Raw genomic sequence first — 18543 nt, 5'->3', positions numbered from 1 at the left:
GGACCATTTCCCAGCAGAATTTTGTTTTGATAGAAGATCGCTAAGAATAAATCTGTTTCAGGGCTTGCTGCTGAGAAGGTGTTTTGACAGAAAACTGCTATTGCTATGGTCCCTCCACTTGCTCTGTCAGCCCTGACATGGTGGAACTCCTCTGACCGAGCATCCTTCACACGCAGCTTTCCCCAGGGACCAGTCTGCAAGAAGAGTCCATGGGAGCAGGGACAGACAGGTGCCTGGGTTCTTTCCTGCTATCCATAAAAATGGCAATGACAACAAGAAGCTAGAAATACCTTTCTGCAAAGCTGGAAATACCTCTGTCAGTCCTCCACATGCAGGAACATGAGGCAAGGTGAGGACACGGCCCCCTTTTTTGCATGCATCAGGTTGAGCCTCTGCAGCCTGCTCTTTGCTTTGAGCAAAGAACACTATGTAAAGGGAAGTTATCTATCTGGATGCACGTGTCTGAGCGTGAAAGTCAGTTCTGCCTTGCTGTTTTGATTCCATTTTCTCTGAACCCAACACCGGATGCTGCCTCCCGCTCAGTCCCACAAGAGCTCTGCCCCAAGCAGAAGTGTCAGTCCTGGTAGCACCTGCAGCACCAAGATCACAGCAAACCCCATCTCATTCCACCTTGGGCAACATCCAGTTTGAACAACTCCCCTCCCTGACTCTGGTATATAAAAAGATGCTCGAATCATCCTAATTTTTTTTTTTTTCATTAGGAAACTGAATTCTGCTCTTCTGAGAGATCCCTTTGTTCTCTCCCAAGGACTGACATCCTGGGAAATTGCCTCAGCCCAGTCAGCTCTGATGTTTGCCGGCTCACGCGTTGCCTGCATCAAACTGACAGTTCACAGATTTCAGCTGAGGATTTGTATGTACAGTACAAGCTGAAACCTACTCCTGTCTTTTAACTGTCCCGGCGAGAGCACTGGAAGGAGCCTGAGTCAGTGGAGAGTGCACGGGCGCCCTGCTATGGTAATAGAGACATCTCAGAAAACACTGCCTTTTGAAGACCCTCTCGTCTGCCCTCTCCTGGAACATGAAACTCTTTTCTGCCCAGCATCCCCCAGGTTGCAGTGTTTGAATGTCCACACTGGTTCATGCCCTGCAAGCAGCATGTGCCCCTCACCGATGTAACATGAGCTAAAGCAAACCCGACTGCCTAAGCAGAGCTGTACGACCCCACGACAAAGCCCTCCTTTCTCAATGCCACTGTCCAAAGACTCAGTTTGGATGCCTCTCCCATCCTCTGCAGGCACGATGGATTGAACACTTCCTATCTGCTCTGGACACACACACAGCGCCTGCCCCAGATTCTGGTTGAAGTCTGCATTGCCTTAAGCCCCAGGAGAGCTCGGCAGCAGCCCCGGACTATGGAGGGGAAGGCATTTCTACCACACTTATGGCAACAGAAACCAGTGCAGTCCTGGGCTCAGCATGACCGAGGCATGTGAGTGTCATATGTCCAGCAACACAACAGCGCCCGAGCTCGTGTGCCACCTACCCAGGTCAGATGAAGGCAGGATGCTGGGGGATCGGATGCCAGGGGCACGCTGGGCTTTGGCCTCTCCTCTGCTTTCCACTCATGCACTGTGGGTGAAACGATACCGCAATTAGGGCTTTAAACCTGGCATTTGAGAAGCAAGCGGGAGAGAAATTAAAAAGCTGTGAAAGCTTTTCCCTTCTCCCTCCCCAAACCAGAGCTCAGCTGAGCTTAATCTTCATCTGAGCTGATATTTAAAAGCTATAAATCAGGCTGCAACAGACAGAAAAACACAACTACCAAAATTTAGTGGAGCCACTGCTGAAAGGACCAAAATGAACTGCTTAATAGAAGCCATTTTCCCATGGAAATAGAGAAGGCCTGTACTTAGCAGAGCATTGATCTGCTGACAGCTACCGGGATAGATTTGGGCCAGAGCACTTGGGAATCATTTGCAGTGATCTCTCAAGAAACACATGCATGCAAAAGCCCTCTGAAAACTGCTGTTGTAAAACAGTGCTGTAGCTGTCTGCAAGGCTGGATAGCACTCACTGCCCAAGCTGGGCTTGTGCTGCCCTCAGTAAAGCCTGCCCAGGCAGCTTAGACCCAGGTCTTACTCCTAGCAGCATCCTTGTACCCCAGACTTGGTGGCTTCAGGTTGTGCAGAGCAAAGAAACGCTTCAGAGAGGGCAGGAACTGCAAAACACCGCTAAGCTGCAAAAGGGTCCCGCAGTGATAGGGCGCAAAGCTCTGGCTGGGGGGACTCTGCATCCCATGGACCTCGTGCATTTGGGGATCCTCCACAGATGGATGGGGAGTTGGAGATGCTGTGTTACAGCCAGGGACAGCCCAAAACACTACCCAGAGCAAAGCACCACTGCACACACAGGAGGCAGCACAGCCTGCTCAGGCTGCCAGCACCACAAGGCCCAAACGAACAGCATCCAAGCCTCCAGCTCACCTCCCCACCACTGCCACAGCCCAGGCGCGCGTTAGAAAGGCAGCAGCACAGGTGCCATGTGCTGAAAGAGAAGAGTCCCACATCTGCCTTTGCCCCCTACCAGAAATCATTTTCCACCCCAATTTTCACTGCTGGGGGGAATGAAATCAAGGCAGAGGAATGTATCCCTCCTTTTTTGGAATAAAAAAAAATTATTTTCCTCTTAATCCTGAGTAGCTCCACAAACAGGGGGCACAGAGGGCCCTCAGTAAGCATAAGTGCTGCTGGAGGGGCTCCAGCCCTGCTGTGGGACCCTGCCCACCCTTCCCAGCACAGGGACACAGAACAGGGCTGGTCAGGAATCTCTCAGCTGTCCACTAGATTTTCCCAAGTGGTTATTATGTGACATAACCCAAAGAAAGCAAAACCATCTCATTTCCAGAGGTGTTGAGTGCCCTTGGCACTTAATGGCTTCAAACCCAGGTGCTCGCTGCTCCCAGCCCTTGGCTAATTCTCACCATCACACAGTCTCCACAACAGCAGAGAAACAGATGACTTGGAAGACACACAGGGCAGGGAGGGCACAGGCAAGGAGGGATGCAGCCCTTTCTCTCCTGCTCAGCCACCTGAGCCACCCCCACACACAGCTCCTGCATGGACTGAATCTATAATGCCAATTAATGGTTATTGCTGTTTGCGGGTTTTTCATTCCCATTATTGACTCCACCTCCCTATGACCTCATATACTTACAGATCTTACAACGATCCCAAAAGCTACCAAAATAAACCATATAATAATAGAATCATTAAGGTTGGAAAAGACCTCCAAGATCATCAAGTCCAACCATCAGCCCAACACCACTGCACTAAACCATGCCCTGAAGTGCCACACCTACAGGTTTTTTTGAACCCCTCCAGGGATGGTGACTCCACCACTGCCCTGGGTAGCCTCTGCCAGGGCCTCACCACCCTTTCAGTGAAGAAATTTTTCCTAATATCCAATTTAACCCTTCTCTGATGCAACTTGAGGCCATTTCCTCTCATCCTATCACTTCTTACTTGGGAGAAGAGCCCAGCACCCACCGTACCCCAACCTCTTTTCCGGGAGCTGCAGAGAGCTATGAAGTCTCCCCTCAGCCTCCTCTTCTCCAGCACAAACAGCCCCAGGTCCCTCAGCCGCTCCCAGAACCCCTGGGCTCCAGCCCCTTCCCCAGCTCTGTTCCCACTCCCCAGACGTGCTCCAGCCCCTCAATGTCTTTCTTGGACTGACGGGCCCCAAACTGAACCCAGGATTTGAGGTGCAGCCTCACCAGTGCTGAGTACAGGGACACTATCCCTGTCCTGCTCCTGCTGGCCACATCAGGGCTGATCCAAGCCAGGATGCTGTTGGCCTTCTTGGTCACTGTTGGCTCATGTTCAGCTGCTGTCAACCATCACCCCCAGGTCCTTTTCCACTGGGCAGCTTTCCAGCCCCCCTTCCCTAAGCCTGAACCATCCATAGGAGCAAACCAATGCCTCTGCTTTAAGAAGCACAACCTGTCCTACCATGCTTCAAAGGACATCTGAGGTCCTAACATTGCTCAAGAGCCTGCAGAAAGCATTGAAAAATAGGAAACAACTTATTTGCTTTATTTAGTTATTTCTGCTTTCACACATCACTTCTTTTAAAAGACTAAAAACATGTTTATGAATCTAACATTTAAATGGATCAAAATCTGTTTAGCTAGGAAAGAAAACAACTCTCCCACCCCAAACTTCTGGTGGGCTAGGACCTGCTTTTCAATCTTCCACCCACAGCAAATATTTCAAATCCCTTTTTAAGCTGAGAGTCTGTTTCTGGGGACAAATAGGGGAGAGAATCTGTGGGGGGCTGCTCCACCACCCTCCTGTCATTGCCTCAAGCACCCCTTATCCAGAAAGCCAGGGACACCAGGGCAGCAGGGGCAGCTGAGACAGGGGACAATAAAGGCATCTATGTGTGGGGAGAGCATCCAGGGAAGACAAATGAGAAGCCTTCCTTCCTTCTCCATTAGCAGCTTTCCACAAGGAGGATCAATGCAGCCCACTGTAACTGCACCGTTGTTCCATTTTTAATTAATGAAAGAAAAAACTAATCTCTGAATTAAACTTCTCATTACTCCAGCTGAATACCCACTAAGTAAATTTAATTACTGTACGAATCGGGTTTCTCCCTGCCTGTTTCATTAGCTACTGATAAAGACGAAGGTGGGGGGGAGAGAGGGAGAGACGAAAACAGAGAAAGAGAATGGAAGATTGGAAAAATAAATGCAAAACCAACAAGCAAATGATTCAGCAGGTTTTGGAGGCCTGTGGAAAGACCCTCCTAAACCAGGCTGGAGGGATTCCCTGTGGGATAAACCCCCTTCCTCCAACTCAGGCACTACCATCATCACCTTACAGAGCAACATCACCTGCTGGAACACAGAAACCCATGAGCTCTTTCTTTCACCATGCATCTACCCCATACCCCAGAGGCTGGTCCCTGCCCAAGGACACAGCAGCCGAGCTGTGCTCCAGCATGGACGCACTGCACGGATCTCTTGGGCATGGAGGCCACAAGTATGAGGTCCTACCACCATCCCCACATGGGTTCATGGCCACCTGCAAAACAGCAGACAGGCTTGGGCACAACTGGCTCCCCTCCAGAGAAGGACAGACACCGATTTCAGATCTGCAATGACTCTTGATCCCTTCCAATCTCATGTAGCTCTGAGTAGCCAATTTTTGCCTCTGCAACAAAGGCAGCAGCCCTGTAACACTTCAGCAGGGAGCCAGCGCTGACAAAAGCAGAGGACACACACAAGAACAGATCTCAAACACCTGCTGTCCTACCACATACCGAGATACCTGCCTGGCACTCTTTGAATTTTAAGCTTTTCTACTGGAGTGGAAGTCCTGCATGCCCAGGCTGCTGGGAGCCAGGTAGGCTCCTCCTAGGAGGTCAGTGGAGAGTGCATTCCAGCAGCCCCCCCCACTGCTGCACAGATTTTGTTTATGGCATGATTTTGGGGTCTCTCCTACTTTCCCACTAAAGTTCAGCTCACCATTCCTCCTTCCTGATGAAGGGCACGAACCATCACAGGGCAGGCACAGCCTCACACCAGGGAGGAGTCCAACAGCCCACACCATGCACAGCAATCTCCCTTCTACCACGCACCTCCCTGTCGAGCAGTTGTGATGTACCTATTGATAAGGTCACATTGGAATGAACTGGAGTGGAGAAAGCAGCAAATGAAGAGTGCAGTCTCTTCCTCTCATTAGGGAGCTTCAGGTTTCAGCCAAGCTGAGAGCATGGTGGAAGGGCTACCCAGAAGCTCATAGAAATGGAGTTGGGCAAGTATGATCAGACCATCTCCTCTTTGCCATTAAGGGGCCAAGAGGAGCCCATGCAGGCATCTTCTGCAGCCACATGGGTTGGGTCCTTGTTCACCACATGGCACTGTCCTTCTGCCTCACACTGGCTGCTTGTGGTCCTCAGTATCCAACTGCTGGTCTTCTGCAAGCTATGATGCTGCCGGGAGATGGGGTTTCTCCCTCATTCCCATGACTTTGCTACATCTTCTAACCCCAAACCCAACTGACATGTTTGAACTTGTCCCTCCACACTCTGGCCACAAAAACCAGCCACCCTTCCCTCTCCATTGCTTCCCCAGTCCTTCCTGCTCTCTCCTCCGTGCCCAGGCTAGTCTCCTTCCCAGAAGGGTTCCTTCTGTGCAGGACAAACCCAGCTGCAAATACCTTTCAGGCAAAGCATGTCCCTCCAGCCTCACATGCATCCCTCCCTAAGACGGACTTTCTCAAACAGGGACAGGGAAGGCACTGTGATAACAGGAACAGATGCTGCGGGGTGCAAAGAGGGCTGGGTGAGACTTGCCCTGAACCTGCAATCCTCAGCAGCAGCCAGTACAGCTCTAGGCACACGTGCCAGTGGCCACCACCACAGCCTTGAGGCTCCATCCCATTCCCAGGAGGATGCCAGCTCCCAGGTGGGCTCAGCACAGCACACTCTCCTTGCAGGCACACACTTTCTGCCGTAGCTAAAATTAGCTCCCTACAGAGCCTCTCCTGCCATCCCCGAAGTCATTGGTACAACATGTTCCGCCACCATAGGCTCTTCCCAAGCTCTCACTCAAAAAACCCAATGATGCGTAGTACGTGCCTCGCGGCTCTGACTCCCTCGCACGCACAAAGCCAATAACCCTGCAGGTTTTGCAACCACCACCTCCCCGCTCCCTCCTCCTGCCTGCTGGCTCTGCCCAAACTCCCTCGCGCTGCCCACCAGCCCAGCAGTGCTGGTGGAACACACGCTCTTGCAGCTTCCAACTCTGGCAGCAACAGATCCTGAGGATTTGGGCTGGGAAAACAGGGTGGAGGGCGAGCACTTGTTTTTTTGTTTAGTAGCCAAATTGAGAAAAAGTAATTCAGGTTGACTAAAGTATTTTTTTTCTTTGCCAATTTTTAAACCCCCAGTAATGATCCGGGGCTGAATGAAACATTTTGTTTAGTCTGAAGTGAAGCTTTCGTTTTGTTTGTAGGTGGCTTCTCTCCCCCCACACTGAAAAAAAAAAACTAGAAAAAAAATCAAACTGAAATGTCATCTCAAAACAGATGGCTGAAAGGTTTCATTTTGAAAATGTCAAAATGAAACTTTTCAGTGTTTCACTTTTTTTCCCCAGCCAAAACTACTTGCTAAATACAACCTGAAATCGTGAGCTGCTGCTGTTGACTGAAACCTGAATTATTCCGTGCATAAGCTGTTCAACTCAAAGCCTTTTTTGCAGCACATCCCGCTACAGAGGGGAGATGCACGTGGAGAAAACGGGACAGTGAGCTCTGTAGCATGTCCAGAGAACAAGCACAAGAAAGGAAAGCATCAGCTCTGGGACTCACCGTGGCAGCAGACCTCTGCAGCTTCGTTTCAGGTGCTGGAGGGGCTTCCTGTGCAGCAGAGGGAGAGGGGGGTGCTGCAGCCCCGGGTGGGAAGGACAAGGGGGTCCTGCCTGTCTCATGGGACCCAACGCAGAGCAGCGGGGCACCTCACTCAGCCCTGGACACACAGCCCTGCAAGACAGGAAGATGGGAAGAGTGTGAGAAGGTGCTGAAGGGAGAAACACCCAGTTTTGTGGGTTGAGACCAAGCACGGTCAAGGGATTAGAATCATAAAGGTTAGAAAAGTTTTCCATTAGGTCCAACCAAAGCCCAAAACCACCATGCCTCCTAAACCACGTCCCAAAGTGCCACATCTACATGTTTTTTGAATCCATGCAGGGATGGTGACCCCACCACTTCCCTGGGCAGCCTCTGCCAGGGCTTCACCTAGGGCAAGGTGGTGGTGGCATGCAGCCCTGGAGTGCAGGTTGGCTGGTGTCAGGTCTGTTCCCTGACTCTACTTCCCCACGCAACAGCTTTATCTCCTCTTGCCTTGCTCTCAAGGTGCGCCAGCCCCTCTGCTCACTAGCACAGGGCTTCCCATGCCAGTGGCCACACAAAAGGCAAGCAGGAGGACATCTGAATTATCACACCAAAGGCAAACCCAGGCTCAGAGATATGCCCCACTGGAAAGCACATCTAGGAGAGGTTGCTCCCTCCCACCCATGGCCACCGATCATTGCCACCAGCCCACACCACAGCAGTTCCAGCAGACGGACATTGAGGAAGGCTTTGCCCACCTTCCTGCTCTTCCTCAAGGAGGGATGATGTTCACCCCAGACCTGGCCAAAATCAGATCCCAGTGATGCATTCTAACCCAGCTGGGAACTAGCTCAGGGCTGAACAGACCTTACCAACAGCAAACCCCCATGACCCCTCTCCCACGCCCTGAGGCCATGGGAGGCTGGTCCTGGGTGCTGGTCCCAGCCACTGCCACGTGCTAGGACCACAGCCAAGCAACTCCATCCCTACACTCCGAGGCCTGTCCCTCAGCTGAGTGTCTGAGTGTCATGGTGATGAAGAGCAATGAGCCTGCCACTGTCAGTACGTGGGAACCCAATTTTGATTGCAAATTTCACAGTCCAGCTGTCCCCCATTCTGCCTTGATTTCAGAGCCTCAACACACAGGATGGAAATGGAAATATTTTTAACTTGTTTTAAATTTCCTATTGCTCCCCAAAGAGCTGAAGGATTTCCAGGGTGCAGCAGAAAGCAGCAAAACAGGCCAGATAGGAGGGCACTCTCAGAAAAACCCCAAACTTTTAGTCCAATCCAAAGGCATGGTTATAAGAAGCCTGTTTGTGTTCTTCAAGAAGGTAGGCAAGGAAAATATATGCTACAAAACCCTATGAAAACAGGCGCTGACTCCTAAACCCCAAATCCACAAGCCAGGTGCAGAGTTCAGGTTAGAAACTTAAGTTCGATTTCTTTTCCCTTTTGCCTCCAGCTGAGTTCAGGGGCAGCAGCACTGAGATAGCGCAGGAGCATTACCCTTCCAGCACGAGCACGCACCACAAAATGCCAAGGCTGGTGTCAGAAAACCTGTTTTTGCAAGATCACTACCCCGATTGCTAGATGAAAGAGGATTAGATGGGGCTTAGACTAAGCATCTCGCCAGTATCCAGCCATAAGATGATGCTCAGCCGTTGCTACTGCTACAGTAGCACAGAGACAGATTTATCTGCTAAGAGAGAAAATCTTACTTCAGAGAGCCCTCCTTGGCACAAAGGGGTGTTTGCCAGGTCCTCAGTAGGAGGCTACGTGTCTGCAGGGGCAGGGCAGACCTGGCTGCCTGGATGGAGTCACATGGAATAAGAGGCAGACTTGCTCCAAACTCGAATCTCCTCCAAGTTCAGGGGGTGGCAATCGGAAATTAAGCCCATCTGTTCCCAAAACATTGTGCTAGAGGTGAGGAGGCTGAAAATCTGAGCTCTAAGGAAATCATAAGTACTACAGAGCCAGCAAGCTGCCAGTCAGGGAAGGGATGCTACCTCAGGCTCACTACTGCAATGAGTTTGGAGATCTCAGACCAGACCTCAAATTGCTTGAGAACAGGAGCTGCAGCAGGACATGGATTCTCCTACATTAGCCCACCCCCGTAAGGATGAAGACAGCTGGGGCTCCACAAGCCTCAGGGGTGAGCTGCATGGGGTGCAGCTCATGAGCAAAGGGAAACCGAGGCAGGCAGGTGATGTCATGCCAGCTCTGGAGTCACCGCAACCAAACCCACCTGTGAGGTATGCAGCTGCATCCATCCCAGCACCTGCAAACGTGCTTTGTCATGTGGAACAGTATATCAGAAAAGAATATTAAGCGATCAATCAGCATTAAAACCAGCCAGGTTTGCTGTGTTTAAAAGAAAACATTTCCCCTTTTTCCTCCCTCTGAGTCCACTTTTCATTTTAAGATCACCTCATTTTTTTTTTCTACCCTCAATTCAAACTCTGCTGTCAAGCCCAAACACTCACTTTGCATTTCTGCCATATTCAGTCAAATAAATCATTTGGAACCAAACTGAACCTACACATCTCCCCTTTCTTCCTTGAAGGAACGATGCTAAACCACCCAGCCTGGAAATCCATTTCCTACCCAGTTCCTGCTAAAAGCCAGGCCAGTGGGGTGTTGGCTGGGAGCAGAGGCGTGGGAGGTAGCAGCCAGGTGGGATTTGGAAGTGCTGCCTACAAAGCACCTCACGATGCCAGGACATTCAAAAAAAGCAATTTTAACACAGCCTTTATCCCTGACAGACAGAAATAATGCAGGAGCAGACTGGAATCAGGCATGGGGAGACAGAATGAGATTTAGGAGTGGGTCCGGAGCACCACTCAGGGTACCTGGGGCCAGGCTAGCAAAGGAGGCAAGACGGCTACAAGGCAGAACATACAGCACCAGAAACGGGGCAGAAGTATCTGGTCCCTGATGCTCACATAAAGTAGAAACTCAGATTTAGCAAAGAGTATTTATGATCATTGAGGGGGAAAAAAAGCCATGCCACAGGGAATAATGGGGCTTTCTTGTGGCTGGCAGCTGAATGGAATAAATCTATCCACTGGGCATAAATTGTTTAAGCAAAAAAAATCCCCTCTCAACTTGAATATTTTGCAAGAAAAATAGCAACCAAAAAAAAAAGAGGAAGGAAAAACTCTGAACCCTCATCATTTCTCTCCTCAAGGTCAGAGTTGTTATTCTCTTCTGTGAAGGAGAAGAAACACCTTTCACAAGTAAGTTTAGCTAAAAGAAATGAAGCCTTTGGGAAGCAAGTGCATTACTGCTTTGACTGACCTGCCTGGCTGGATTAGGCTAAATATCTCTATTTAACAGACTTTCAAAAACAAGTCATGGGGAGGCTCAGTGTTGGGGCAAACTGTTGGAAGCAAGGAAGCTTTAGTGACCTGCTCAGACGGGAGGACCCCAGAGCCACATGCAGGTAGCCCTGTTTCATCTCTGCCCAGTGGGCACGATCCTGGTGCCTTTCCTGGTCTGCTTCTGCCCCTATCCCGAACACAGAGGTGACAGAGACACTGCCTCATGTCACTTGCAGGAACAGGCATGGCACGCAGCAGGGATGGGGCAGAGGCAGCTGGGGCAAGGGAGGCATCAGTCCCTGTGGCTACAGCAGTCAAGGAGAGCAGCCTTGTATCAGAGCAAAGGATCCAGAGCCTCTTTGGTTATTATGCAGAGGCTGTGCTGAGGTTGCTGCTTTAGTGCACTGCAGGCACTAAATTAAGGGGACATTTACAACCCACAATGCAGAGAAGCAGCTGCTAAAGGTGGCCACAGTGAGTAACTTCACCTCTGGGTGAAAGGCTCCATGAAATCTCAGCCAGGAGGGAACAAGACAGGAAAACAAGTCATTCCTTCCACTTACTGCGCTGCAGGGCAATGCCAGGACATCTCTGGGCATCTGGGGCAAATGAGGACAAGCAACAACCTGCTCTGCTTGGTGCCAGACAGCATCTGAGACCTGCCTGGTTTGGAGGGGATGCAAAGCCCTCAGGACACTGATGTTTGGTGCCCTTCGATTCCTAGTGTGACAAACTCCACAACTACACCACCACTCATCTGGAGCAAATCCAAAGGATCTGTTACTCAGAAATGAACCTTCACCACGATGAGGATGGCAGAGCACTGGCCCAGGCTGCCCAGGGAAGTTGTGGATGCCGTCTCTCTGGAGGTGTTCAAGGCCAGGTTGGATGGGGCCTTGAGCAACCTGATCCAGTGGGAGGTGTCCCTGCCCATGGCAGAAGGATTGGAATTAGATTATTTTTAAGGTCCCTTCCAACCCAAACCATTCTATGATTCCCCAGACCAAGTCTTACCCAGGCTCCACAACACACAGACCAGCAAGGCAGTTGCCTAGAGCATCAAGCAGTCCCTGGTGGCAAAACAAGCCCTGGTGCCTGCTCAGAATTTTTCACTGCCCATGACAGCCAAGCTGGTTGCAGCTGCCAAAGAGGAGGGTTGTACAGGCTGACGGCTCCCATAGCTCCTCCTGGGAGCAGCCAGTACTGCTCCCTTCCTCCTCCCATGCCCACATGCCCAGCTCACCAGGGCTTTCCACCCAACACTGTTCCTTTCCTTTCCACCTCACTGCGCAGGAACAGCCAACTTTGGCACTAGCAAAAACCTTGCATGAATGAGCCAACCATGCCCTGTGTTTCCCCTCTTCTCCAGTGCCCAGCTCATTTGCTGATGAGTGGCACCAGGACCTTTTCCTTGCAGGTCCAGGGGTGTACCAAGTTGTGCTCAGCCATGCAGAGAATGGGATGGTTCTTGGTGGGAGATGGCATAGACGTATTCCAGCACAAAGCATCAAGACCGGAGGAAGTCACCTCCTAGAGGCAGCCAAGAGGAAAGGGAAGAGATGGAAGACAAGGCAAGAGCAGAGACGAGCAGACACACACACATGAGGAGAAAGGGATTAACTCAGCTCCAGCCAACACTAAGGCAGGAGGGTGTGCTGAGAGGGGATACCAAGGTCACAGCACCGACCAGCACACGCACTGCCTTTTGTCAATAATTGTGTGCTGGGCCACGAGCACAACTGCACAGGGGCTGTGACTATAGGGGGCACTTCTACCCAAGCAGAGGGAACAGCAGGAATGGGTGGGAGTGCACCCCTGAACAGCACCACAGCACAGGGAGACTGAGCCACTCACGGCAAAGCACAAATGGTATCATGTTCACATCCCTGCAGCTTGGAGAGCCTTTTGAGAAAGTTAACTCAATGAATTGACATCCAACCCCCTCCAAACCCAAGGCACTTCCTGCCTGGAGGAATTCACAGCCACTGTAACCACCTCCTGCAGTGAGGTGCCTGCTTGGAGGTACCATGTGTTAGGGATCTGAACAGTCAGTCCCTGGGACCAGCCCAGGGCAGTGTCCATCATCCCTCCTGCGAACAGACAGCCTCACCCCATGCGGCCCTCAACAGAGCAGGGTGCCAGGAGCACCGGCTAGCCCAGGCACTCCAGGAGCACCCTTACCTGAAGGATTGCTCTAAATGCCCCAGCCAGGAACAGATGGCTGCTTCTCTGCAGCCTCAGAGGCCTCTCCTGTCTGTCAGCAGAGCCAAGATCCTGCAGCTCCCTTGTTTTCTGGGAACCACGTGCTTTAGAGTGCCCAGAGTTACTGCACTTGACGAAAGAATCAGCAGGGGACCATTTCTGGCTCCTTTTGTGGAGCAGGTCAGACCAGTGGATCATGAACTGTTTCCTTTGGCCTTTAAAGGCGCAAGAGGTCTTGAACTCCTCTGAAAGATCAGCCTCGAGCCTGGAGGGCTGCCCAGAGCAAGGGATCCTGCTGTCTCAACCCAAAGCCTGTGCAATATGCCCCCAGGTGAGCATGTCATAGGGTGAGCATCCGATGAGCCATGGGGAAGCAAAAAGCACAGCCAAGGCCAGTTACAAGAATAGAATTGGCTCAGACTGAGCAAATGTAACTTTCCATCACTTTACAACCAGCCAGGCATCCTACAGGCCAGCTGGCTTCCATGTCAGTGCATCTCCCATCCATTTCAAGCGACCTGATAACACCAATGCTTCACAAGACTAGCTCAAGAAGCCTTGGAAGAGTTATTATCCAAAGCCAGGTGGCTGGACTTGACCCAAATCTTAGGCAAGTGATTAAATTGATTGGCATTTCTTTGGAAAGAAAACTGCTGTGCTGTACCTGCCATCCATCTTCAGAAAACTATTAACTGCACAATCACAAAACTGGGCACACCTGTAAGGCTACAAAAGCACACAAGTGCTTGCAGACTGGTGAACCTCATCCTCACCTGCAGCCCTGGAACCAACCACCCCCTGTAGCCTCCAAAAATGGGGTGTTTTTTTGGCCAAGAAGCTCCTCTTGAGTTACCACACCTGGAAAGCTCTCACTGTAGGATCAGGGTTGGGATATTCAGTCATGGGGGCATGTGTTGAATTGCTGGTCTGTGCACCCATGATCTGGATGAATTTCACCCCATGGGTTACGTGATGAGTCTATCGTAGCTGGGAACTGACTGTCACAAAACTGCCTTTGCATAGGGTTTGGATTCAGGTCCTATTGAGACCCTCCTCTCCCACGGAGCGTGGCAATGCTGCCAGCTGAGAACAAGGTATCATTCTACCCCTTTGACTACCTACACTAAAAATCAAGTTTCTTTTCTTTCAGAGTAAAGGAAAATAAAGGCAGCAGCATTTCCAGGTGAGAAGAGCATGAAAGCAGCTACTGAATAGCACCAACCAGCTCCACCAGCTCCCACATCCTCCCTACCTCCCCATCACCCCTGCCGGCGCTGCCCCATGCTGAAACGAGGGCTGCTTTCCCAGTCAAGAGGAGCAACAGATGCCATTCCCAAGCCAGCTTTCCAGTGCACCAGGGCAGGACACCCGGGTTCAATGTCAGAACTCAAAACTCAGTCCATTACAGATTAAGGGAGTGAACACCAGGACAAGCCCTGCCTGTTTGATGAACAAGCACAGCCCAAACAGCCCGTACCCGCTTGCTTCAGTTTGACCACGCTGCCCCAAGGTCTGGCGACTGAGGATTTACAGATAGAGGACATTGTGTGGTCTTGGGTTATTCTTCACATCCCTGCCCTGGAGAGCACAGTATCCAGGAATCTCCAGGGAGCCAAAGGAGGTCATTCAGTTTTATGTCCTGTACATAACCAACCCACTGACAAATGCTCAGCTGGGGCAGCAGTGTGGAAACTGCCAAAATTGCTGCATTGAGAAGTTGAACTGTGCTTAGACGGGGATCCCAAACAGGGCAAAATCTGTATTTAATACCTATTATCCTAACATTTCCCCATCTGTCCACTTCCCTCAACGTGCCTGGAACTGCAGTGTGCCAGGGCTGCCTGATATCAATGGAACTTTAATTTCATCATTCCCAACTTATTTAGAGCAATTAGGAGGCAATGAGCACACGCCAGGGGCCAGGATGCACTTGAATAGCATCCAAGGGTTACCGCAGTATCGCAGGAGACCTTCAGATGGAATTATCAGTCCACAAAAAAAACTTAAATAAAAAGGAAGGTGATCCCCAAAGGGAGGATAAGGTTCTTCTTGGTCCTATAGGTCCCTTTTTAATTCGAAATCAGCTGACAAATATAAAGAGAGTCTATTCCTCATTTAATTAGTGAAGAGACAGAGTCTCAGGTTGGAAGACAAATACAGATGCTTTGCCTGAGCATCTGGCCAGAGAAATGATCAGGGGAGCAAGGCAGGGATTCCCTTGAGGTTGATTACCTAATCCCACTTCAGGCAAGTTTTGCCGTTGGCTTTTCTGGGAGCAGAGGCAAAACTGAGCCATTTTGGAAATCCTAAGCAGAAAGGCAAAGCAGAAAGCAAGATGCTTCTCCCTAGTGATTTCTGCTGGATGGGAGTACGGCACAAAGCCAGTGTCACCAAGCAAGCTACCAAAAAAAGCCAGCCAGCCAGGCCGGCTTCCCAGCATCCCCATTTCATGCAAGGCAGGTGAGGTGCCAATGGAGGGGACAGTTCCTCACTTCTGATTTAGCCACATGCCCACACTCCTCCCGCACAGGCTCTTTAAATGCCTGCCTGCGTGAGAAAAGCAATGGCCTATTTTTTTTTTCTTCTGAGCAGCTCAGTACAGCCTCCACCTCAGAGCACAGCACACACAGGTCTATTTAGGCTGCTTCAGACACATCCAGAGGGACTTTGGGAACAGTCTGTGGAAAGAAAAGACTGAGTGGGCAACCTGAGTCACTTCATTGCTTACAGAAGTGCACACAAGCATCTTCCATTTGATCAAGACTCAGTACAGCTCTCACTGACTCTAGGGACCAGAGGAGAGTGCATCTTCTTTAGCATAGTCCACTGATGCAGAATAACTGCACGCCACCTTTCTCATCCAGGCTTACCGAAAGAGGGATCATCCCCTGCAGCTATGATCCAAGCCTCTGATCCTGGCAATTCCTCCACAGCACAGGAGGAGCAGAGAGCTACTCTAATCTGCTCTGATGGGTGAGGACTGTGGAAGAGATTAGCTTCCTCCCAAGGAAAAGAAAGCAGAGCAAGACATGTGAAGGAAGATGTGTGTGCGCATGCGTGTGCGTGCTCTGAAGGGATGATTAGAGCTGGCTGCAAAGCTCAGCTCTGAACTCATTGCCAATGAGCCTGAGTCACACAGACAAATCAACCCAGCACCATCGGCCACAAGTGGGAATACGAAGCAATAAGCACAGGCATTACAGGAGACCCCGCACCAGAGTCAAAAACAGACCCAGCCTTTACCTTGAGCCCGGTCCTCAAGGAATTTACTTAAAGTTGTTAAACAAGGGTCTCTGTGATAGATCCTCACATGCTGGGGCTGAGAAGGGTCACTGTGAGAGAGGGATGGGCCCTTTGCATTACCTTTCCTCATTAATAATCGTTTGTGCTCCAAAAGCAAAGCCTCAGCTCATCTACCCAGCAGCACAGCCCAGGTCACATACACATGCTCTGTGTTGTCCTTCTGATGAACCACTATCCACATCTAGGTCCAGGCAACCACCAGGGGCTTCCTTTGCTCTCCCAGGCTCACTCTTCTGTTAAGGCTGCTCAGAGCAGCACCACACAATGTCAACAGCAAGGTGAGGGTTCAGATGCCCTGAGCCAGCTCAGAAAAAAAGCCCTAGTCATTACAGCTGCAAGATGCTAATGGCTCCTGGTCACTGTGCCACGGTGACCAACAGCACTTTCACCTCTCTCCATCAGAGTATTTATTTTCCACCAAATAAAAGCCACAAAGTGGCATCCAGCACAGGCAATGTTGCTTCCCAGGACTTCTGATGCTGTCAGCAACTACATACAGCAACTGTCTGGGACAGCAGGGAGCAGGCTTCCTGGGAATACATGGAAAGTGCCAAAATATGAACTGCTAATAAGATGTATTTTCAAATGTCACCAAGTTATGATCTATTGATCTCGCACCAGAAGCTTGACTTTTTTGTGTAATATTAATCTATGTCACTTACACATTCTGGGAACCAGAGACTGAATGAGTGCCATTATACTAAAATTAGGTATTGCAATTAACAGCTAGGGCCCCAAGCTGGCAAGGTGCTGAAGAGCCAATCCAGAATAACAGTGCCTTAACAACCTGCTGGGAGCACCCATAAGCACCTCAGTACAGTGGTGGGAGACAGGGGACTTGCCACAGAAAACACTTTGCTCTCAGAGTAACTTCTCTGCCCAGGAACAGCCGGGAAAAAGGCAATTTGGATGCACCTAGGAACACAAGTCCTACTCTGAATCTAGGAAAACTCGGGGAGGAAAGTGTTTCCAACCCCATTCAGCACCTATCTAAGGGCTGGCAGACCACTGAGAGCTCCTGAGAGGCTGTGACCCATGGCCAGAGCAGTGTGCTGATGGCACCTCCTAGACTGGCTGGAGCCTTTACAAGCACCTGCAGTTCCTTATGGAGGTCGCCCCCAAAACCCAAGATTCCAGTAGGAACTACAGAAACAAGCTGTCTAGCAGAAGGTTTCTGCAAAAGTTGAAAGTTCTTCAAATGGGACCTCAGCCAAAACGTTTAGATCCCTTTTAAGAAGGCGGCCAATCCATAGTCACTTCTAACGATCCCATTGACTGCTTTTCACGGAGTGCTAACAGAGACAAGTTGTCTCCTTTAGACCACTATATCATGGCTGAGAGCATCAAGAGGGGAAGATGATGGGCTTGGAGAGGAAGAACATTCTTCCTTTGCTCCACTTCAGCTGCTAATAGGCATGCCAGAGCTCTCTGAATAGCATAACATTAGCGCTGCATAAAAGCCATAAAGCCCCAAAACAACACATTACATATTTACTGAGCTACGTGTCACACTAGACTTTCCCCAGGACACCACATGAAAACTTGGAATAGCAAAGGCAAGGGCTGTAAAAATCACCAGGCTGGACCAGCATCCACAGAACCTACGGCCAGTGCTTTGGTGGGAGCTGCTGGGGTAATCCAACCATTGCATTTAACCAAAGGAAGCAGCATAAAAAAAATCTCCTCTGCCAGAAAATTGGACAAGCCCCAACCACCGGGCATAGAGTCTGCAGAGAAATCAGCATCCAGGCTGAGATACACTGCTGTGTCAGTCCATCACCCTGGCTGCTGCCTGCCTGGCACTGACCTGCAATTTCCCCCTGCTCCTTTGTTTGCACTTCCAGCACTTCAAAATTTGCACTCCTCAGCATAATGAGTTGTCAGTTCCAAATGCCTCTTTTGCCCACAGGAAAGGGAGCTGCACGAAGAGCCGTTTGATATTTTCCAGTAGCTGTCGTTGTGGCACAGGGATGATATGGAGCCTTCAGCAGTGAATTGTCATGATGGTTTGGTGGGATGAAAGAAGTCGTTTTTAAAAGACCTTTTTTTCCCCCTCTGCTCCCAGCACCTGGCAGGCCTACAGCATGTTTCCATAACCAGGCATATGGAGAGATCACTGGGCCTTCCTCTGTCACTACAAAGGGCCATGGAATGCACCTTGGCTGGAGAGGCAAGATCCCCACCAGCCGGCGGCCCTGTGGCAGAGGATGAGCTGACAGATGGGTGGGACAGAGGTGGAGAACTAGAAGGGGTCAGAGGCAGAGAAGCCAGGTGCATAGCTGACTCCAAACGCACCCTCAGCTGCCAGGAATCGGGGATGATGAGCTGGAGCCCCTTGCAGCCAGCAGGGCCAAGGG

The 18543-nt window shown here is 50.6% G+C and overlaps 1 protein-coding gene across 3 annotated transcripts in view; it reads right to left on the bottom strand.

Moving 5' to 3' along the window:
• Positions 1-18543, bottom strand: part of LINGO1 (leucine rich repeat and Ig domain containing 1) — a 168034-nt gene that overhangs the window by 64666 nt on the left and 84825 nt on the right. For 2 of the 3 annotated variants that reach the window (XM_054077687.1, XM_054077690.1), the window contains 2 exons: positions 7338-7508; positions 1508-1593 (listed from right to left, as the gene is read on the bottom strand). The gene's annotated coding sequence lies outside the window, so the exon portion shown is untranslated. The remainder of the gene's footprint in view (positions 1-1507; positions 1594-7337; positions 7509-18543) is intronic. The other variant, XM_054077689.1, reaches the window with a different exon arrangement.

The sequence above is a fragment of the Cuculus canorus genome, chromosome 12, assembly GCF_017976375.1.
Source record: "Cuculus canorus isolate bCucCan1 chromosome 12, bCucCan1.pri, whole genome shotgun sequence".
Lineage (NCBI taxonomy): Eukaryota > Metazoa > Chordata > Aves > Cuculiformes > Cuculidae > Cuculus > Cuculus canorus.
This window is presented reverse-complemented; position numbering and strand designations above follow the sequence as displayed.